Raw genomic sequence first — 23,623 nt, 5'->3', positions numbered from 1 at the left:
ATTTTATTGCCATATAGCTGTTCATAATAGTCTTTTATAATCTTTTGTATTTCTGTACTGTCTGTTGTAAACTCTCCTTTTTCATTTCTAATTTTATTGATTTGGTTCTTCTCTTTTTCCTTGATTAGTCTGGCCAAAGCTTTGTCAATTTTATCTTCTCGAAGAACCAGTTTTTAGTTTTATTAATCTTTACTTTTGTTTCTTTCATTTCTTTTTCAGATGTTTAGGCTCAGATCTTTATGATTTCTTTGTTTTTACTAATTTTGGGGGTTTTTTGTTCTTCTTTTTCCAATTGTTTTAGGTATAAGGTTAGGTTGTCTATTTGATGTTTTTCTTGTTTCTTTAGGTAGGATTGTATTGCTATAAACTTCCCTCTTAGAACTGCTTTTGCTGCATCTCATGTGTTTCGAGTTGTTGTGTTTTCATTGTCATTTGTTTTTAGAATTTTTTTATTTCCCTTTCGATTTCTTCAGTAACCTGTTATTTTTAAAATGTGTTTTTTAATCTCATGTGTTTGTGTTTCTTACAGTTTTTTCTTATAATTGATATCTAGTCTCATAGCATTGTGGTCAGAGAAGATGCATGTTATGATTTCAATTTTCTTAAATTTACTGAGGTTTGATTTGTGACCCAAGATGTGGTCTATCTTGGAGAATAGTCCATGTGCACTTGAGAAGAAGGTATATTCTTCTGCTTTGGATGGAATCTCCTGAAGATATCAGTGAGATGCATCTCATCTAATGTATCATTTAAGACTTGTGTTTCCTTATTTTCTGTTTTGATGATCTGTCCATTGGTGTGAGTGGGATGTTAAATTCTCCTACTATTATTGTGTTCCTGTCAATTTCTCCTTCTATGTCTGTTAGTGTTTGTCTTATGTATTGAGCTGCTCCTATGTTGGGTGCCTAGATATTTACAATTGGATTGATCCCTTGATCATTATGTAGTGTCCTTCCTTATCTCTTGTAATCTTTAAGGTCTTTTTTGTCTGATATGAGGATTGTTACTCCAGCTTTCTTTTGCTTCCCATTTGCATGGAATATATTTTTCCATCCTCTCACTTTCAGTCTGTATGTGTCTTGAGGTCTGAAGTGGGGTTTCTTGTAGACAGCATATATATGGGTCTTGTTTTTGTATCCATTCAGCCAGTCTGTCTTTTGATTGGAGCATTTAATCCATTTACATTTAAAGTAATTATTGATATATATGTTCCTATTGTCATTTTCTTAATTGGGGTTGATTTTGTAGATCTTTTTTCTTCTCTTGTATTTCTTGGCTATATAAGTCCCTTTAACATTTGTTGTAAAGTTGATTTGGTGGTACTGAATTCTTTTAACTTTTGCTTGTTTGATAAGCTTTTGATTTCTCCATCAATTTTGAATGAGATCTTTGCCAGGTACACTAATCTTGGTTGTAGATTTTTTCCCTTCAGTACTTTAAATATATCCTGCCATTCCTTTCTGGCCTGCAATTTCTGCTGAAAGATCAGCTGTTAAGCATATGGGATTTCCCTTGTATGTTACTTGTTGCTTTTCTCTTGCTGCTTTTAATATTCTTTCTTTGTGTTTAGTCTTTGTTAGTTTGATTAGTATATGTCTTGGTGTGTTTCTCCTTGGGTTTATCCTTTATGGGACTCTTTGTGCCTGTTGGACTTGATTGACTATTTCCTTTTCCATGTTGGGGAAATTTACAACTATAATCTCTTTAAAAATTTTCTCATACCCTTTGTTTTTCTCTTCTTCCTCTGGGACCCCTATTATTCAAATGTTGCTGCATTTGATATTGTTCCAGAGGTCTCTGAGACTATCCTCAGTTCCTTTCATTCTTGTACTTTATTCTGCTCTTCAAAAGTTATTTCCACCAGTTTATCTTCCAGCTCACTGATTTGTCCCACTGCTTCAGATATTCTGCTACTGATTCCTTCTAGAGTATTTTTAATTTCAGTAGTTGTGTTGTTTGTCTCTGTATGTTTATTCTTTAATTCTCCTAGGTTTTTGTTAATTGATTCTTGCATTTTCTCAATTTTGTTTTCAATGTTTTTAATCATCTTTACTATCATTATTCTGAATTCTTTTTCAGGAGTTTGCCTATTTCCTCTTCATTTATTTGGACTTCTGTGTTTCTAGTTTGTTTCTTCATTTGTGTAGTATTTCTCTGACTTTTCATTATTTTTTAAAACTTACTGTGTTTGATGTCTCCTTATCTGAGGCTTCAAAGTTCAATTCTTTCTTCCATTTGGTTTCTGCCCTCCTAAGGTTTGTCCAGTGATTTGTGTAAGCTTCATATAGGGTGAGATTTGTGCTGAGTTTTTGTTTGTTTGTTTTTCTTCTGATGGGCAAGACTGAGTGAGGTGGTAATCTTGTCTACTGGTGACTGGATTTGTATTTTTGTTTTGTTTGTTGTTTAGATGAGGAGTCCTGCACAGGGTGATGTGCAGGTCTTGGTTGGGTGATGCCTGGTCTTGTATTGAAGTGGTTTCCTTTGTGTGATACTTTTGATATTTGATACTCCCTAGGGTTAGTTCTCTGGAAGTCTAGGGTCTTGGAATCAGTGCTCCCACTCCAAAGGCTCAGGGCTTGATTCAAGATAGACCATATTCTGGGCCATAAAACAAACCTCACTCTCAAGTCTTTAAGGCTGTAGTTGCCATAGCATGCAAACAAGAGATGAAAGGAGCTTTTCTCTGGTGTCTGCCAAACTCCTCAAACTTCAGAAGCTGAAGTCATTGCTAAACCCTTGAGGTTTGCCAATGCTCCTCTCAGCAACTGATAGATTTATTTCATTCAATAATTTGAATTAGTTGATTGCCAAAGAGGACAGTAAGCCAACAACAGATTTCACTTTTTATATACATAATGATAAAATATTTAATTATCTAAAAAGAGTAGGATAAAACAAATTCCTTCATATAATTCCAATGTAAGGTTGTGTACTATGATGAAAACACCCTTTTTTAATGTTGAAAACTTCTCCCCCAGTTTTATTGAAGTATAATTGATGTACATGACTGTATAAATTTAAGGTGTATGTATAATGATTTAACTTACATACACCATTAAATGATTACCACAAAAATTTTAGTGAATAGCCATTATCTCATAAAGACACAAAACTGAAGAAATAGAAAACGTATTTTTACTTGTGATGAGAACTCTTAACAACGTTGATCTACAACAAATAGCAGTGTTGTTCAGTTGCTCAGTCATGTCTGACTTTTGCCATCCCATTCACTGCAGCATGCTAGTCTTCTCTGTCCTTCACCATCTTCCAGAGCTTGTTCAAACTCATGTCCATTGAGTTGGTGATGCCATCTAACCATCTCATCCACTGTCATCCCCTTCTCCTCCTGCCTTCTCTCTCTCCCACCATCAGGGTCTTTTCTAATGAGTTGGCTCTTTGCATCAGGTGGCCAAAGTATTGGAGCTTCATCTAAAGCATCAGTTCTTCCGATGAATATTCAAGATTGATTTCCTTTAGGGTGGACTGGTTTGATCTCCTTGCAGTCCAAGGGAGTCTCAAGAGTCTTCTCCAATGTCACAGTTCAAAGGCATCAATTCTTCAGCACTCAGCCTTCTGTATGGTCCAACTCTCACATCCATACATGACTACTGAAAAAACCATAGCTTTGTCTGGACAGACGTTTGTTGGCAAAGTAATGTCTCTGCTTTTTAATATGCTGTCTATGTTTGTCATAGCTTTTCTTCCAAGGAGCAAACATCTTTTAATTTCGTGGCGACAGTCACCATCTGCATTGATTTTGGAGCCCAAGAAAATAAAGTCTGTCACTGTTTCCACTGTTTCCCCATCTATTTGCCATGATGTGATGGGACTGGATGCCATGATCTTAGTTTTTTGAATGTTGAGTTTTAAGCCAGGTTTTTCACTCTCCTCTTTCACTTTCATTAAGAGTCTCTTTAGTTCTTCTTCACCTTCTGCCATAAGGGTGGCATCATCTGCATATCTGAGATTATTGATATTTCTCCCGGCAATCTTGATTCCAGCTTGGGCTTCATCTATCCTGCATTTTGCATGATGTACTCTGCATATAATTTAAATAAGCAGGGTGACAATATACAGCCTTGACGTACTCCTTTCTCAATTTGGAACCAGTCTGTTGTTCCATGTCTAGTTCTAACTGTTGCTTCTTGACCTGCATACAGGTTTCTCAGGAGGAATGTAAGGTGGTCTGGTATTCCCATCTCTTTAAGAATTTTCTATAAATATAATGAATTAATAGGAATGTTAATTAGATTTATTATGTTTTACATTATATCCCTAGTACTTATTTATTTTATTTATTCTATAATGTACCTAGTCTGTACCTTTTGAATGCTTTCATCCAATTCTCACTCCACCGCACTCTCCACTCCTGGTAACCACAAATGTGACCTCTTTTTCTGCCTTCTTTTGATCTTGTTTCTCAGTCTTGTTTTGAAGTATAATTGACCTGAAACATGTTAGTTTCTATTATACAACATAGTGATTTGATATTTCTATACATTTCAAAATAATCACCATGAAAAGTGTGGTTATGTCACCATATAAAGATATTACAAAGTTATTGATTATATTTCCCATACTGTGTATTTTATAATCATGACTCATTTATTTTGCAACTGGAAATTTGTACCTTTCTCCTCATGTTTCTCTCCTCTGACAGTCACCTTTTTGTTCTCTGTACGTACAACTTTTTTTCTCTTTTATATTTTTTCATTTGCTTTGTCATTCAGAAGCTACATATAAATTAAATCATATAGTATTTGTCTTTCTGTCTGAGTTACTTCATTTATCATAATATCCTCTGGGTCCATACATGTTGTCACCAAATGCAAGATTTCATTCTTTTTTATGGTTTATGGCTGACTTATATTCCATTGTGTGCAGATTGATATATGTATCTATATATAATTACATATCTCATATCTTCTAAATCAGTTTGTTGTTGATAAGCATTTAGGCTGCTTCCATGTCTTGGCTATTATAAACTGTGGTATAATGAACAGAGGAGTGTGTATGTCTTTTCTAATTTTTGTTTTCATGTCTTTGGATAAATACCCATGTGTGGAATTGCTGGATCATATGGTCATTCTATTTTTACTTTTTTGAGGAGTCTCCATACTGTTTTCCATGGTGGCTGCACCAATTTATGTTCCCACCAACAAAGCAAGAGGATTCCCTTTTCTCTACATCTTGGTCAACACTTTTTATCTGTTTTTTTTTTTTTTTTTTTTACAATAGTCAATCTAACAGGTATGAGGTGGTATCTCATTGCAGTTTTGATTTGCATTTCCCTGGTGATTAGTGATGTTGAGCATCTTTTCATGTGTCTGTTGGCCATGTGTATATCTTGTTTGAAACAATGTTCAGATCTGCTGCCCATTTGGAGAAGGAAATGGCAACTTGCACCATTATTCTTGCCAGGATAATCCCAGGGACAGGAGCCTGGCAGGCTCCAGTCCACGGTGTCACAAAAAGTCAGACGTGACTGAGCACACACACTCAAAGATAGAAAAGAAACTGTGGAAATAAAGACAAAGTAAGGGCAGAGAAGAAAATAAAATGAAATGTTTGTTTCACAGTCATGTCTGACTCTTTGTGACCCCATGAACTGTAGCATGCCAGGCTGATCCAGTATTTTACTTTCAATGTGTTTATATTACTTTTAAGTCTACATGATATATGGATGGATGAGCACTTATATACCCGTGATTTTTATTCACTTACTTTACTAATTTGAGGAAAGAAACATGTCTGGTACTATGTAAGTAATGGAAACATTTGTGTATGATATAGATATATTTTTGTATCAATACTAATGATTTTACTTTTAAATTTAAGATTTACAGTGTCTTCAGAGTTTATATATGTCTTGTCATCTGATATGATGAAGCTGAAAATATTTTTAATTAAGTCAATGCATGCTGGCACAAATTATTAAGCAGGGACACACATATACATACAAACACAATATTGTAAATGAGAGACAACAAACTAAGATATTTAAGGTGACAATCTACTACCTAGAAGTAGGTTAATATAGTGCTAGTTCAGGGGCTCTAGGTTCATAGATCACTTAGTAGCGTGTGACATTAGACTTATCATTTAATCTCATTGCTGTTTAGTCTCCTCATCAGTCAAATAAGAATAATCACCTGAAGAGTGATTTTGATGTGAATCAACTCACCTCATAAGTTGATTCATGTGAATATGTTTTGAAAAATACCTGGCTCATAGTTAAATGCTCAATAAATGATGGGTTTTATTCTCAGTTATCAATTGAGCCTAACAAACTTCCCTGACATTTGGTGGCTTAAAAACATCAATTTATTATTTACCTTTGTTGTTCTTTTGGCTCAACTGAGTGGTTCTCACTTGCAGTCTCAGATACAGTTGCAGTCAAACGGCAGGTGAAGATGGGGCCATAGGAAGTTTTTATACTCCCAGACCTAATTCTTGGACTGAGAGGACCACAATTATGGTGGTTATTTGAGGATTCCTGTCTGTATGTGGCCATTTTGTGCCTTCCCATGACAAGGCAGTTTCATTAATCAGATTTTATATAGGGCAGCTAGCTTTCCCTGGAGCAAGCATTCCAAGAGATAGGAAGTAGAAGCAGCACGTCTATCAATGTCCATCCTACAAACTGGCACAAATATGGTGCTTGTGCCATGTTCTCTAGGTCAAAATGGAGTCCTTTCAGATTCAAGAAGAGGGGACTCAAACCTTACCTCTCAGTGGGATGTGTGTCAAAGGATTATAGCCATCTTTAATCTATCACATATATTAACATTATTCAGTGGCCTATTTAATGAATACCAACATTTCATGACTTCTTGGCAGTTGATGACCTCTGTGGAATTTAGATACATTTGCCCTAGATTCTCAATATTACAATGTTAAAAAAAATGGTATTTGAACAATTAGCATTATAATCACTGGAGAGTTCCAACCTATGAAAAAGACAACCCCAGCTTTATCCCCCATTGGCTTGCATCATGTGGAGTGCTGTTGTGTATACCACCATTACCTAATAGTTAAAGATCAATTCAGAGAAGAAACATTTGTTTTTCCATAAAATCCATTGAGGATACATCTCTCTGTTTTAACACATGAAACAAGATTGTGAGAGAACTGGGTACATATGTTGCTGTCAACAGGGTATAAAAATTAGAGGTCATTCAGGTTCCAGGGAAAAGAATTACTGGGGCAGGGTGGCTTCTTCCTAAACCTTAGCTAAAAATGGCAGCACAGTTAAGTAAAGGGAGTTCAAAGTTTGGGATGGTGACAGTGGAGATATGTTTTTCTGCTCCTGTTGCACCAGCCCCTTAACCATCCCTTTATTTAGCTAATTGACTCCAGACCTTAGTGAACTGGCACTTGAGCCAGTTAAAGTGGCAATTTGAAACAAAGAAATTTTAAAATTAGTTTTGGAGGTTCAATTCAGTTCAGTTCAGTCGCTCAGTTGTGTCAGACCCTTTGCGACCCCATGGACTGCAGCAGCCAGGCTATCTGTTCATCACCAATTCCCAGAGCATACTCAAACTCATGTCCATCAAATCGGTGATGCCATCCAGCCATCTCATCCTCTGTGGTCCACTTCTCCTTCTGCCTTCTATCTCTCCTAGCATCAGGGTCTTTTCCAATGAGTCAATTCTTGCCATCAGGTGGCCAAAGTATTGGAGTGTCAGCTTCAGCATCAGTCCTTCCAGTGAATATTCAGGAATGATTTCCTTTGGGATTGACTGGTTAGATCTCCTTGCACTCCAAGGGACTCTCAAGATTCTTTTCCAACACCACAGTTCAAAAGCTTCAATTCTTCGGTGCTCAGCTTTCTTTATGGTCCAACTCTCACATCCATACATGACTACCGGAAAAATCCTAGCTTTGACTAGATGGACCTTTGTCAGCAAAGTAATGTCTCTGCTTTTTATATGCTAAGTTGGTCATAGCTTTTCTTCCAAGGAGCAAGCATCTTTTAATTTCATGATTGCAGTCACCATCTGCAGTGATTTTGGAGCCCAAGAAAATAAAGTCTCTCACTGTTTCCATTGTTTCCCCATCTATTTGCCATGAAGTGATGGGACCGGATACCATGCCATGATCTTCTTTTTTTGAATGTAGAGTTTTAAGTTTTTTACACTCTCCTCTTTCACTTTCATCAGAAGGCTCTTTAGTTCCTCTTTGCTTTCTGCCATAAGGGTGGTGTCATCTGCATATGAGAGGTTATTGATATTTCTTCCTGCAATCTGGATTCCAGATTGTGCTTCATCCAGCCCAGTATTTTGCATGATGTCCTCTGTATATAAGCTAAATAAGCAAGATGACAATATACAGCCTTGACTCCTTTCCCTATTTGGAACCAGCCTGTTGTTCCACGTTTTGAGGTTCAGTATCACAAATTTAGACAGGCGGTTCCAATGACCTAAATAAATGGAGAAGTCATTTCTGTCTAATATCCTGCACAGTATTAGCTATAAAGAAAATAAAAATAAAAACTTGCCAGGAAACATAATCTCTCAAGCATTCATGTGGTACTAATGTAGTTAGATATTTATTTTTAACCTGAATCACTTCTTGATGACGATATATTATTTTATGACATCTCCTACTAAATTCCATTGTTTGTTTCATTAAAAATTTTTTTTTGATTTTTTTTTCAAGTGTATGATTCTACTGCAATCATACACTTGCAGTAGAGTGGTTGTAGAATCACAGCACAGCACTCAAAAATCAATTTCCAAGTAAATTAATTTATTCACTTGGATTTCTTAAACACCTTGAAGTGTATGCATATAATAAAAATGAACCACTTAAAATCTCCTCTTATGTCCTATCCCTTTCCCCATATTCCACAGTCATTCCCATTTCCCTGCCTCCAAAAGTCTTCATAAATGCCTCCTTAAGGACCTATATCATTCACCTCTCATTTTTTACAGCTTTCTGCCTAACTCTCTAGTTTGCTTCTTCTTCATATTCCATTGTTCTTTAAAACAAAGCATCAGACTTTACTTTCACCACCAGACACATGCACAACTGGTCATCGTTTCTGCTTTGGCTCAGCCTCTTCACACTTTCTGGAGCTATTTCTCTCCTCTTCCCCAGTAGCATATTGGACACCTACTGACCTGGGGGCCTTATCTTCCAGTGTCATATCTTTTTGTCTCTTCTTACTGTTCATGGAGTTCTCAAGGCAAGAATACTGAAGTGATTTGCCACTCCCTTCTCCAGCGGACTACGTTTTGTCCTTGAATATTCATTGTAAGGACTGATGCTGAAGCTGAAGCTTCAATACTTTGGCCACCTGATGTGAAAAGCCAACTCATTGGAAAAGACCCTGAAGTTGGAAAAGACTGAGGGCATGAGGAGAAGGAGCGACAAAGGATGAGATGGTTGGATGGCATCATCGCCTCAATGGACATGAGTTTGAGAAAACTCTGGGAGATATTGAAGGACAGGGAAGTATGGTGTGCTGCAGTCCCTTGGGTCACAAAGAGTTGGACACGACTGAGTGACTGAACAACAACAACATATTCCATTATGAACAAAATAACCCATCAGGCAATTGACAAAATTTTCTTCAGAGAATTTCGATCATTCCTTCTCTCCAACTTGGATTCTGAATGGATCTAAATTTAGAAGTAGGAGTAGTGTGATCAGTTTTCAGAGATAGAAAAAAGAAAAATGTAGGAAAAGAAGAGAGGTAATACAGGGTGCCAATTTTCACTTCTGAAGTTAAGCTCTATGATGGAACAACAACAACAAAAAATCTACATGGTTAGAAATAACTATAAAGGGAGGAAAGTACATAAAATATATGTAGTTGAGTTGGAGAAGATCTTTTGAAAGGGGATTGCTTCCACACCTTTTCTGAAGACTTTCTGAAAGTGTCAGGCTCACAGAAGTGTGCCACAGAAAAGATTGTATATCCCATTTCTTGGCATCTTGTCCAAAATAGTATTTATCCTAGATTTTAAATTTTTGATTAAAAATTAGTCTTTATGTTTGTACTAAAATAAGTCAGCTATTTGTTAGATCTTAGCCTTATTCTTCTGACTTCTACCATGGTCTCATTTAGAAACGTGAAGCATGTATAACAAACAAAATTCTGATTTTGTTTGTTATGCATGATCAAACCTCAGAAACAACCAATAGTAGATTGTCTCTGGTTCTTGTCTTTCCAGACCCAATATAACCAACATCTTTCCATTAAGAATATTAGGTAAGATACTAATAAAGCAACATGATCTGGGACACTAGCAGCTTAGGGCAGCTAAGAGAACTAACTTCTGGTCTTGGGTCATGGTGAGCAAGCTTTCTGATGCTGTTCTTCTTACTGTCCTGTTGGGGTACCATCCTGCTGTGACCTGGTTCAATAGGCCTTTGAGAGACAGAGGTCCTCCTTTAGATGCCAAAGGATGTACTCAGTGAAACATTGCAGATAAGGTACACAAAACAAGCCTGGGCAACTGAGGCTAACTTATACTACTCTTGAGCTCATGAATAAGCTGAATTTTCTTGTCACAGTTGTTTTGTCATTTATTATATATTATAATAAAGTACTTTATTATTTAGTAAAATTTTAACTTGCAATAAGCCTTTTCATAAACAATCAGACTTAAAAAAAGGAAAGTGTATATTAAATGAGATTTTAAATATTAAATTTCTGTTTTTAAGAAAGTTCATAAATATTAAGTACACAAAAGAGTTTTCACCATTTATCATCCATAATGAGAACTTTGGTAGTGATATCACTACCAAAGCCAGAAGCGATAGATTTGCAAAAGAATCATCAGCATTTACTTCAAAGGTTAGTAGTTATTTTAAGAAGACTGTACTGGAAGATAAGAAATTAACCCACACATGGCTACAGAAGGTGCATCTATACATTTCATTGTGAAATAAATATTTTCCTTTAGAGCAAATGACTATTTATCTAGTTGTTTTTATTATATTTTTAATCCCAAATATTTTAGTGCATGCAGTTTGATATATTGGCTATTACATAAGGCTGGTTTTGTATTATATTGCTATTTGGTGCTTCAGATAAATTCCCATGCTTTTTCTTTACTATTCAGCTTGTGGAATCACATTAAAACCTGAAAATTCATTCCTCAAAAGTAAAACATCTTCTATTTTTGTGAATGTCATTTTATATTAAGTTAAAAGGATTATATTTAAAATAAACTTATCTTCAGTGATATGAATTTAAATTGGGCAGGTCATAAGATCATAGTAAAAGATAAAAATTCTTACTGACAAATATATGCAATGACTATATCCTCAGAATTGGTGGTGGTATGTACATAATTCATAAATGCATCCAAACTGCAATTGACTTGTAAGCTATTAATTGTCAAACTTCACAAATAATGTTAGGTGCAGATATACCTTGGTTTTTTTTGTGTGTGTGCTTCATGTCACTGTGTTTTGTAGATACTGAGTTTTTTGCAAATTGGAGGTTTGTGACAACTCTCCTTTGGGCAAATCTATTGGAGACATTTTTCCAACAACATTTGATCACCTCGTGTCTCTGTGTCACATTTCAGGAATTCTTGGAATATGTCAAACCTCTTCATTTTATTATATTTGCTATAGTGATCTGGATTAGTGATCTTTGATGTTACTACTATGACTTGCTGAAGGCTCAGATGATGGCTAGTATATTTTAGCAATACAATATTTCTTAATTAAGGTATATTTTTAATTTTAATTACGGTATATACATTGTCTTTTTTTAGATATAATGCTATTGTACATTTAATAGACTACAATGTACTTAAACATAAATTTTATATGTGCTGGGAAGACAAAAAGTGTGTGTAACTTGATTTATTTGATATTTGCTTTGTTCTGGTGGTCTTGGGCTGAATTTACAATATCTCTGAGATATGCCTGTATGTAGATGACCTTCAGCATCTGCAGATTTCACATCCACAGATTCAACCAACCAAAGATTGAAAATATTTGAAAAAAATTTTCAGAAATTTATGAAAAGCAAAACTTAAATTTGTGGTACACACGTAGCTATTTATATAGCGTTTACATTGCTTCAAATATTGTAAGTAATCTAGAGATAATTTAAAGTAAATGGGAGAATGTACATAGGTTATACACATATTCTATGGAATTTTATATGAGGAACTAGAGCATCCATGAATTACTACTGTATATAACAGTTTGATGAATTAAACTATAAAACATTTTGTGATAAAACCAGAATTGGCTACCCCCTCCAAAAAAAAAACAACAACACTCAAACATAATAGCATATATTTTCTCTCTTTAGTTTCTCCTTAATAAGATTTTATGAATATTTAATTCTTTAAAAATACATTTTAAAATAAATTTAATTATCTAAAAAGCTACTCAATTTTTTATAAACCAAAGTTAAAAATTTTGTTGCATTGTTTAAAATTCATTTAGAAATTTTAAACAGTTCAAAAGCTGTGCTAATGGAATTCAGATTTTTGAAGATATTACAGTTATTGAAAAAGTGCTTGTGACACAAGAAAGACATTTATATTTACCTCTCCAAACTAAATAACCTAATCAAGTTCACATGAATTTTAAATGATGCATAATGTAAGATTTAATTTTGACATTCTATAATTATTTCTTGGGATATTTTAACTCATATGAAGAATCTTTTGATGGAGTGCTTATTAAAACAGGATAAATTTGCATTCTTAGAGAAAATAAATGAAATTTAAGAGGCTCTCCAATTTGCAGCATCTAAGTTTGGCAAAACCTTCAAAAAGATCATAAATAATGGAAAACATTTTATGAAACTTGTATCATACAAATGTTTGCTGAAGATTGTTACTTTGAGTAGAGACAAAAAAGACAGTACTTGGGAAAATATTTGGACTGGAAATTATATATTTTAAGAAAAACTGGAAATGAGATTTTCTGTTTAGCATAATTTCTCTGAGTTTATTTTCTAAATTTAAAATATTATCTACAGTGAGGAGTAAATTAAAGATGTCAAAATTTCCCATATATCAACCATAAGATACATATTTGACAAGACTGAAGGCAATTAAAAATTTTTAAAACAGTAACACCATATTGGGAAAGGCAATGGCAACCTACTCCAGTACTCTTGCCTGGAAAATCCCATGGATGGAGGAGCCTGGTAGGCTGCAGTCCATGGGGTCGCGAAGAGTAGGGCAGGACTGAACGACTTCACTTTCACTTTTCACTTTCGTGCCTTGGAGAAGGAAATTGCAACCCACTCCAGTGTTCTTGCCTGGAGAATCCCAGGGATGGGGGAGCCTGGTGGGCTGCCGTTTACGGGGTCGCACAGAATTGTACACGACTGAAGCAGTTTACGGAGAAGGCGATGGCACCCCACTCCAGTACTCTTACCTGAAAAATCCCATGGACGGAGGAGCCTGGTAGGCTGCAGTCCATGGGGTCGAGAAGAGTCAGACACGACTGAGAGACTTCAGTTTCACTTTTCACTTGCATGCATCGGAGAAGGAAATGGCAACCCACTCCAGTGTCCTTGCCTGGAGAATCCCAGGGATGGGGGAGCCTGGTGGGCTGCGGTCTATGGGGTCGCACAGAGTCGGTCACGACTGAAGCGACTTAGCAGCAGCAGCAGAAGTGACTTAGCAGCAGACTTAACAGTAGCAAAAGCGACTTAGCAGCTGCAGCAACAGCAGCAGCAACACCATATTAAAAATGTATTCTTCAGGAAAATATTAGTGACAGTATTACAGACAATAAAGGCTGAAACTAATTAAAATACATTAAGATTTGCCAAGAATTACCATTTGCTGTTTTTTAATATTAATGAAGACATCTTCAAGTTTTTGCTTAAATATAGTTTAACTTTGAGAAATAATTTTATTTTAAAAAATGAATTTTGAATTGCTGTCTATACTAAATTCGCCAATATAAAATCTCAAAAATTTATAAATTTATTTTATTGTCCCCTTTCACTTTCAGGGGTCCTAGCTTGGAAAACATGGTTACTGTAATTAATCGGAGAAGGCAATGGCACCCCACTCCAGTACTCTTGCCTGGAAAATGCCATGGATGGAGGGGCCTGGAAGGCTGCAGTCCATGGGGTCGCTGAGGGTCGGACACGACTGAACGACTTCACTTTCACTTTTCACTTTCATGCATTGGAGAAGGAAATGGCAACCCACTCCAGTGTTCTTGCCTTTAGAATCCCAGGGACGGGGAAGACTGGTGGGCTTCCGTCTAAGGGGTCGCACAGAGTCGGACACGACTGAAGTGACTTAGCACCATAATTAATAACTTGGCATGCTTAGGAGAGGTCAGATACACTGCAAGACTTGTGGCTCATTCTCTGATTACAGGCACTTTCAAATTTCCCTCACGGCCAGGTGGGATTAAGATATAACTGAAAGAAACAACCGGAGAGTTTGCCATAAGATCGCTGTGACAAAGAAGGAAAAGATTCCCACCGGAAAGACCATGCATCATGTTAAGGAACAGGAACCCTTGTCCCAGTGCTGTTTCCTTTACATGGAGGGACACATACAAGAACAACACCCTTAACGGTTCTCGATCTTTGGACTTCTTCCTGTATAGCCTGTGGCAATTAGCTATCTGATTGGTCAGTTCTGAAAGAGGAAGTCGGGATGTGACCCGCCCCTTTATTTCCTTTTAGGGAGGAGCGATTTCTAATAGGTTCCCACCTCACTCGGCACTCAGGCCCCCAGGCGGTAAAGTTGACAGGCGACGAATTTGCTTCTGCGCCATCTTCCGTTGGACGCTGTCTGGCCAGTGTTTGGTAAGTCTAATTCTGGAGTTCAGTATCAGTAAGCCTGCGGTTATAAGCCATACTTAATTAAGTACCTTCTCTAGCAGTTGTAAGGAAATATTTTGGTTTTCCTGCCGCTTTTTTTTTTTTTTTCATTTCTCTCAAGGGAAGAGAGAGAGTTTACTTACGGGACCCTTCTCACATGCAGACATCTAGAATATAGAGTGGGAGTAAAGAGAAAACGAAAAAGAGAAATCTGTGTTTTAGAGTGTTTATGGAGTAACACTTCGGGTGCATGCTTATGGCATGGTTGGAGTGGGAGGTATTGGACAGTGTTGGACTAGGCACTGACCACATATTTTCAGCAGTAGGGAGCTGTGACAACGTATTTTCAGTGGTAAGGGGCTGTTCCAGCTTATGGCAATTTTGTTTACAGGAGAGTGGCTGTTTTTATATAAGCAGACGCCGATTTCTGTAGCGGGCAAGTCTGCATACTTTGGGATGTAAGCAAAGGTAGGCAAGCTTTCAAGGGCTCAGCAAGAAAATCTGACCAGTACCACTGAGATATCCTTATTAAATGCATCCTAGCCAAATAGTTGCTGCTGCTTGACCTTAAATTCTACATATTTGATTATTTCTAAGTAGCCTTGTCAGAGACAAGGGTTTGATTATAGAGAGTCTTTTCGTGTACCAGCCTTTTTTAGGTCTCAAAGTGTTTCTACTGTAATCAGCAGTATCTGCAGGATGTATTTAGTGCTAGGCTTAGGTTGTGGCAGAGAAAATATGAAATTCTGGTTATTTTTTGTATTGTTTGGAGTCCTTTTCAGAGTCAAGAGAGGAAACAGAGGGACAAATCTAGGAGTCATGTGACTTGTTCCTATGTTTAAAAGTTTCTCCTATCTCTTTGGGGAGATACAACAGGACTTGGTGACTAAACCACCACCACTTATCTCTTGATCTCAAGTGGCCCTAAATTTGATAATTTCATACAGTCTGACCATGACTTTTCACTGCTGAGATTCAAATTGTGACTCCACCAATAGGAGGTTGATGGATACCAAAATTAAAAAAAAAAAAGAGAACCCTTACTGTAAAGAGTATCTTGTTGTTTAGTCCCTCAGTCATGTCCAACTCTTTTATGACAGGCTTCTCTGTCTGTGGGATTTCCCAAGCAAGAATACTGGAGTGGGTTCTCATTTCCTTCTCCAGAGGATCTGCCTGATGCAAGGACTGAACTTCGGTCTCCTGCATTGTGGGCAAATTCTTTACCGCTGAGCCACCAGGGAAGCCGATAAGGACCATATAACTTCCTAAATTCAGAAGGAAAAATAACTCAGTAAAACGATTGCAAAAATAGTGTCTAAGAAAACAAGTCAGATAGGCTTGTGCTTGGGAATCTCTGGTTCTAATGATTGCATTTGCTTAGTTTGAGGTATTCAAGTAATTTAAAATTCGTGCTCAGGTTAATATAGAACAATGGAAACAAATGAACAATGGAAACAAAAGAAAAACTGGCGGAGAATAAAACTTATTTTAGAAGAAAACTTGAGAAATTATGAAGTGAATTGACAAAGGTGACGTAGAAAATTACACTTTGAAGTTCCAGTAGACATCTATAAGGGAGAAATAGAGAGTCAAGGGGATGTAAATGCTGTTCAACAGAGTATAAGAAAAGGGAGAGGTGTTTAGTTGTTACTAGATTGAAATAGGTCCCCAGGTCCCAAATTAATCAGAAAGAGAAAGAGGCAGGGTCTCAAATGGAATGTCTCCTTCAAAGAGAGTCAAGAAACAATTGAGGTAAGAAAATGATATAAAGTGCATTAGAACAGAATCTTAAATAGTGAGAAAAGTAGGAAGGTCTGTAGAATATACAGAGTATCATTAGGTGATTTTCAGGTACTATAGTCTTTGTAGATTTGCAGAGAGATATACTTAGTTTGTGCCTTAAAGGAATATGCCCAAGAATTAGGACTGAAGACAAGGCTCAGCAAGATAAGGCACATTGCAAGGAACAAGGCAAGAAGATGAGTTAAATTTAAGCTTGTATAGGCTTGATATCAGTCTGATGGGAGAAAAGTCTTTTTTTGTGGAATTATCCATCTCAGAGAAGTGGGGGATAAGAAATCTGTTTAAATAGTAGATACTTTTAGTAAACTCAGAATGTAGTGATTTCATCATTGATAGTTGAAATGATTCTGGAATTTAAGAAATGGAGGAAGAAATTAGAAAAAAAACAAAACAAAACCCACAAACCCTGATGTCTGGAAAAGATAAAAAGGAAGGCAAGTATTCATTTCCAGCAAACAGCAATAATCTGTTATATTTTGGAGAACAGACCAAATTAATAAGCAGGTTAAGCAGTTAGAAACTCAACTTTTGAAATGGATTAAATGGTTAACAAATTAACTCCAACTTTCTGAAAGGTATAGGAAGATAAAAAGTAGAGGCATATTTTATTGCTGTAGAAAAATGTGTAGCAGAAAAAAAATGCTATTCAAGGCCTGAACACTTCAGTGATGAAAGGCACTGCCCGCAGGAGCATATGGAAGGGCTATTAGTTCTCAGTGGGCCCCTAGGCTCTCAGGCTTCAGAAACATCAATTGCAGCTTCACTTCAGGAATCAACTTTTGAGAGTGATTTTTCAGCCAAAATAAATAAGATAAAAAGGAAACCCTCTCTGAGATACAGGTTTCACCAGCTAAGCCATTCCGTAGCAAGAGGCAGTGGAAAGAGCCACTGTCATATAGGATTGAAAATATCTGCTTTCTGGAGGTAGTAAGGCTTATTTCATGAGATAGAGTTTCCACTTCCAGTAGTAACAGAGTGTCAAAAACTGGAAGTTAAAGGAGAGAACAGAAATGAAGAGGTTTTAAAAATATGTTGCAGAGGGAAAAATTATACTTCAAGTAAAATCTGGTGATCTTGACTGCAGAATTTTAAACTTTTCTGAAAGTCAGGAATGTCTGAAATGTCAGTCCAAGAGAGGCAGTGGTATGCTAAATGCATTTTTGTGCCTAGATTGATGAGTCCATAGTGTCATAATTAATGTACTAATAGTTTCCTGGAATCTGTACTGCTCACACAGACTTACAAGCATCCAGATAAAGCTAAAACCAATAATATTTCCAGGTATACTTCTTCCTTTTCGTGCATACTCAGTCGCTCAGTCCTGTCCAACTCTTGGTGACCCTATGGGCTGTAGCTTGTTAGGCTCCTCTGTCCAGGGGATTCTCCAGGCAAGAATACTGGAGCGGGTTGCCATTTCCTACACCAGGGGATCTTCCCAACTCAGGGATCAAACCTGCATCTGTTGTGTCTCCTGCTTTGGCAGGTGGATTCTTTACCGCTTGTGCCACCAATTCTGATTTTTAAGAACACAGTGTTTTAGGGGAATATCTAGTCTAGAATCTGGGAATGTCTTATATTTAAGTTTTAGTGCTCTGGGGCCAGTTTTAAGTTTATATGTTAATTTACTTTTGTTTTTGAACCATACATTCCAAACTCAAAAACTTGTAATTCAAAAACTAAAAAAATATACATTGATAAATCTAATTTCTGTTATATTTCTTTCAAGTTGTACTTACTGATATTTACTTGTTTAACATGGGATTCCCAGGTGCTTCAGGGGCAGAGAATTTGCTTGCCAAGCAAGAGACCCTGATTTGATCCCTGTGTAGAGAAGATGCCCTGGAGAAGGAAATGGCAACCTAATCCAGTATTCTTGCCTGGGAAATTCCTTGGATGGAGGAACCTGGCAGGCTACAGTCCAGGGAGTCGCAAAGAGTTAGACACGACTTTGCCACTAAACAGAAGCAGCAGTTGTTTAACAAACATTACTGTAATTGTTAGTAAATGCCCAATATTGTCCTGTGTACTTTGCAGTTGTTAACTCATTATTTTTGTGTATCAATCCCTAAAGTAAGAATTCCTACAATTTCCATTTTATAGATCATCTAAAAGACTTTAATTAATTTGTAAGTGTGAGAGATAGACCCAGGCAGTTTGGTTTGAGTTAGACTATGTGGGAAATTCTTAAAGAGATGGGAATACCAGACAATCTTACCTGCCTCCTGAGAAACCTGTATGCAGGTCAAGAAGCAACCGTTAGAAACAGACATGGAACAACAGACTGGTTCCAAATTGGGAAGGAATGCCTTAAGGCTGTATATTGTCACCCTGCTTATTTAAGTTATATGTAGAGGACATCATGAGAAATGCTGGGCTGGATGAAGCACGGGCTGGATGAAGCACAGGCTGGAATCAAGATTTCTGAGAGAAATATCAATAATCTCAGGTATGACAGATGACATCACCCTTATGGCAGAAAGTGAAGAGGAACTACAGAGACTCTTGATGAAAGTGAAAGAGAAGAGTGAAAACCTGGCTTAAAACTCAACATTCAAAAAGCTAAGATCATGGCATCCAGTCCCATCACTTCATGGCAAATAGATGGGGAAACAATGGAAACAGTGAGAGACTTTTTTTCCTTGGGCTCCAAAATCACTGCAGATGGTGACTGCAGCCATGAAATTAAAAGACGCTTGCTCCTTGGAAGAAAAGCTACAACCAACCTAAACAGCATACTAAAAGGCAGAGACGTTACTTTGCCAACAAAGGGCAGTCTAGTCAAGGCTATGGTTTTTCCAGTAGTCATGTATGGATGTGAAAGTTGGACCATACAGAAGGCTGAGCACTGAAGAATTGATTGTTTTGAACTGTGTTATTGGAGAAGACTCCTGAGAGTCCCTTGGACTGCAAGGAGATCCAACCAGTCCCTCCTAAAGGAAATCAGTCCTGAATATTCATTGGAAAGACTGATGCTGAAGCTGAAGCTCCAGTACTTTGGCCACCTGGTGCAAAGAGCTGACTCATAGAGAAGACCCTGATGCTGGGAAAGATTGAAGGCAGAAGAAGGAGATGACAGGATGAGGTGGTTGGATGGTATCACTGACTCAATGGACATGAGTTTGAGCAAGCTCTGGAAGATGGTGAAGGACAGGGAAGTCTGGTGTCCTGCAGTCCTTGGGGTTGCAAAGTTTAAATGCAAATGTATGCATATATGAATACATATTTTTAATTTTGCCTTTTCTCTACAAAAGAAATCAAATTTTATATACTGTTCTACATCTTGTTTTTTCCCTTAGTTGCTCATTCTAGAAATGCTTCCATATCAATAGGTAGAGAGCTTCTTTCTCATGGTATAAAATATTAATATAGCGTAACATGAATATTTGCTATGTGAATGTATCATAGTTTATTTAAATATTCCCCTGTTGATAGACACTTGAGTGATTTCCCTTCTTTTGCAATTAAAAATAGTAGTTTGGTAATAAGCTTATATACTTCTCATTTTTGGCAAGTTATCTATAGTATAAATTCTGAGACTTGATTTTTTGGATCAGAAGTTAAATGCATATATAACGTTGTTTGGTGATGGTGGTTTAGTCGCTAAGTTGTGTCTGACTCTTGTGACCCCATGGACTGTAGCCTGCCAGGCTCCTCTGTCCGTGGGATTCTCCAGGCAAGAGCATTGGAGTGGGCTGCCATTTCCTTCCCCAGGAAATCTTCTTAACCTAGGAATCAAACCCAGGGCTCCCACATTGCAGGCAGATTCCCTACCGACTAAGCTATGAATAAATGATTTCAAATATTACTAATGGACCATATATCTAATCAGTTACAGGTTCCTTTATTCATCAAATATATGTTAAACTTAGCTACCAAATTCATCCAAATCTTACGTATGGAATTTTATTCAGAAACTAATGCTCTCCATTTCAAGAGACCAATATTGTCAACACTTAAGCACTTAATATCCAATTCTTCACATGATTTTTTTTGTCTGATGGACCACTGTTAACTTTTCTCATGAAGTCTGAGCAATAAAATTATATTTCATAGATGTTCTTACAGTATTTGCAGTAGATAGCATTGTTTATATATTGCTAAATCTCGTAAGTCTTTTACATTTTGCATTCTGCTTATATGCCTCACAATAGCCTTATTAACAATATTATGAAAGGTTGAGATTTTTGCCAATCTGATAAGTGAAAAATGTTACTTCAGTGTTGTTTTAATTTGCATTCATATAATAATAGGACACAAAAGAGTTTGATATCTTTCCATTTGTTTAAGGGCCACTTGAATTTTTCTGGGAACTGGCTCTCAGTTTTTGTCCTTTTTCTAGGGAACACTTAGTGTTTTATTTCTGTTTGATATCCAGCTGCTCTTTTTATATGAAGAAGATATTACTTTTGTCTCTGATGTGAGTTTCACATGTTTTTCCCATGTCAGTCATTTGTCTTTTGACCCTACTAATTTTTTTAATGTGGTAAAAATATATCTATTTTATTTTATGAGTTTGGAGTCATATTTAGAAATGTATTTCTCCAAGTTTATAAAGAAATTTATTTTCTTTAGTACTTTTATGGTTGCTTTTTTTTCCTTTATACATTAAATTTTTGATTCTTTTTGAGTTTGTCAGTGGTCATGAAGTAAGATACAGATTCAACTTTATTTTTTTTCAGATGACTACTTTTTGGACTCTTTGAGATGTTTGTAGTAAAAACATGTCTTTTTACCTGTCTTTAACATGATACAATTTATGAATCCTTGAGGAAACTATACCCATTTTAGACACTGAGAATACCTCTGACTGAGAAAAAGTAGAATAAATTTATCAACATGAGTTTTGGACTTTGTACTAGCAATTTGATTTTAATATTTTCAAACTGCAGCTCACAAAGGCCTGAGACTTTGACCATAGACATTAAATTTCTTTCAACCTTAAAATTTCTTGTATTTAAACTTTCAAGGTTATCTAATTTTTGGACTTTAATTTATCCTTGGGATTTTAATAATTTAAAGAGGTTATTTTCAAGTTTGGAATATGTCTATAATGTCAGAATTTTATTCTTAGAATTTCAGCCTTTTGATAAAATTACAGGACTGCTGATGAAAATGGTGAATGTGCTGGTCAAAATTTGGGATAAGAAATAGAATTGGGATTAAATTTTCAGCTTTAGATTTAGAATGACTACAGATTTACTTCAGTTAATGTGGTTTTTGACCTGTTTTGAAGGATTCTGAGCTTGAAAATCTAAACTGGAAACACTGGCTCTAGAAAGATACCCAGAGTCATAGTTGGAGTGGGTGACTCAATGGTGGGAGCAGGAATGTCTTGATAAGATACTCATTCCTTTCTCTAGGGGAAAGCCACTCCTCAAGCTGAGCTGAAGCTTAAGATTAAGCTTAGAGGTTTAGAAAGAATAGAATGCTGCAGAATATTGGTGTATGGGAGGGACCATAGAATGCTTCCTGCCCACCTCTGATGTTTCCTTTACATGTAAGATCCATTGTCATAACATGTCTGAAGTAGTTCAGGGAGTTATTTGATTGTTGAATTGATAAGGAGAAACTAGGAACCCCTTTATTTTCACTTGTTCTTGAAATTGAACTGTCTTTAGGAAGCTGCTCTGCTCTCTTGTTTTACAAGGGTAGAAGAAGGACTATCGCCAATACCTTATTTCTGAGACTAAAAGGGAAAAAGCATAATTTTGGATTCAGTACTAGAAAATATATTAATAGATAAACTGCAGTCTTCACTATCTGCTTTAGTTAGTTCAGTCGCTCAGTCATGTCCGACTCTTTGCCACCCCATGAATCGCAGCATGCCAGGCCTCCCTGTCCATCACCAACTCCCGGAGTTCACTCAGACTCACGTCCATCAAGTCAGTGATGCCATCCAGCCATCTCATCCTCTGTCATCCCCTTCTCCTCCTGCCCCCAATCCCTCCCAGCATCAGAGTCTTTTCCAATGAGTCAACTCTTCGCATGAGGTGGCCAAAGTACTGGAGTTTCAGCTTTAGCATCATTCCTTCCAAAGAAATCCCAGGGCTGATCTCCTTCAGAATGGACTGGTTGGACCTCCTTGCAGTCCAAGGGACTCTCAAGAGTCTTCTCCAACACCACAGTTCAAAAACATCAATTCTTTGGCGCTCAGCCTTCTTCACAGTCCAACTCTCACATCCATGCATGACCACAGTAAAAACCATAGCCTTGACTAGACGAACGTTTGTTGGCAAAGGAATGTCTCTGCTTTTGAATTTGCTATCTAGGTTGGTCAAAACTTTCCTTCCAAGGAGTAAGTGTCTTTTAATTTCATGGCTGCAGTCACCATCTGCAGTGATTTTGGAGCCCCCCCCCCAAAAGTCTGACACTTTCCACTGTTTCCCCATCTATTTCCCATGAAGTGATGGGACCGGATGCCATGATCTTCGTTTTCTGAATGTTGAGCTTTCCAACTTTTTCACTCTCCTCTTTCACTTTCATCAAGAGGCTTTTTAGTTCCTCTTCACTTTCTGCCATAAGGGTGGTGTCATCTGCATATCTGAGGTTATTGAGATTTCTCCTGGCAATCTTGATTTCAGCTTGTGCTTCTTCCAGTCCAGCGTTTCTCATGATGTACTCTGCATATAAGTTAAATAAGCAGGGTGCCAATATACAGCCTTGATGTACTCCTTTTCCTATTTGTAACCAGTCTGTTGTTCCGTGTCCAGTTCTAACTGTTGCTTCCTGACCTGCATACAGATTTCTCAAGAGGCAGGTCAGGTGGTCTGGTATTCCCATCTCTTTCAGAATTTCCCACAGTTTATTGTGATCCACACAGTCAAAGGCTTTGGCATAGTCAATAAAGCAGAAATAGATGTTTTTTTGGAACTCTGTTGGTTTTCCATGATCCAGTGGATGTTGGCAATTTGATCTCTGGTTCCTCTGCCTTTTCTAAAACCAGCTTGAACATCAGGAAGTTCACGGTTCACATATTGCTGAAGCCTGGCTTGGAGAATTTTGAGCATTACTTTACTAGCATGTGAGATGAGTGCAATT

General features: G+C 36.9%; 1 protein-coding gene across 1 annotated transcript in view; it reads left to right on the top strand.

The window, feature by feature from the left end:
* The first annotated feature begins 14,682 nt into the window (after positions 1–14,682).
* COX7B2 (cytochrome c oxidase subunit 7B2) overlaps positions 14,683–23,623 on the top strand; it is a 134,824-nt gene continuing 125,883 nt past the window's right edge. Inside the window, 1 exon segment of the mRNA NM_001244116.2 lies at positions 14,683–14,767. The gene's annotated coding sequence lies outside the window, so the exon portion shown is untranslated.

Source organism: Bos taurus, chromosome 6, assembly GCF_002263795.3.
Source record: "Bos taurus isolate L1 Dominette 01449 registration number 42190680 breed Hereford chromosome 6, ARS-UCD2.0, whole genome shotgun sequence".
Taxonomy (NCBI): Eukaryota; Metazoa; Chordata; class Mammalia; order Artiodactyla; family Bovidae; genus Bos; species Bos taurus.
This window is presented reverse-complemented; position numbering and strand designations above follow the sequence as displayed.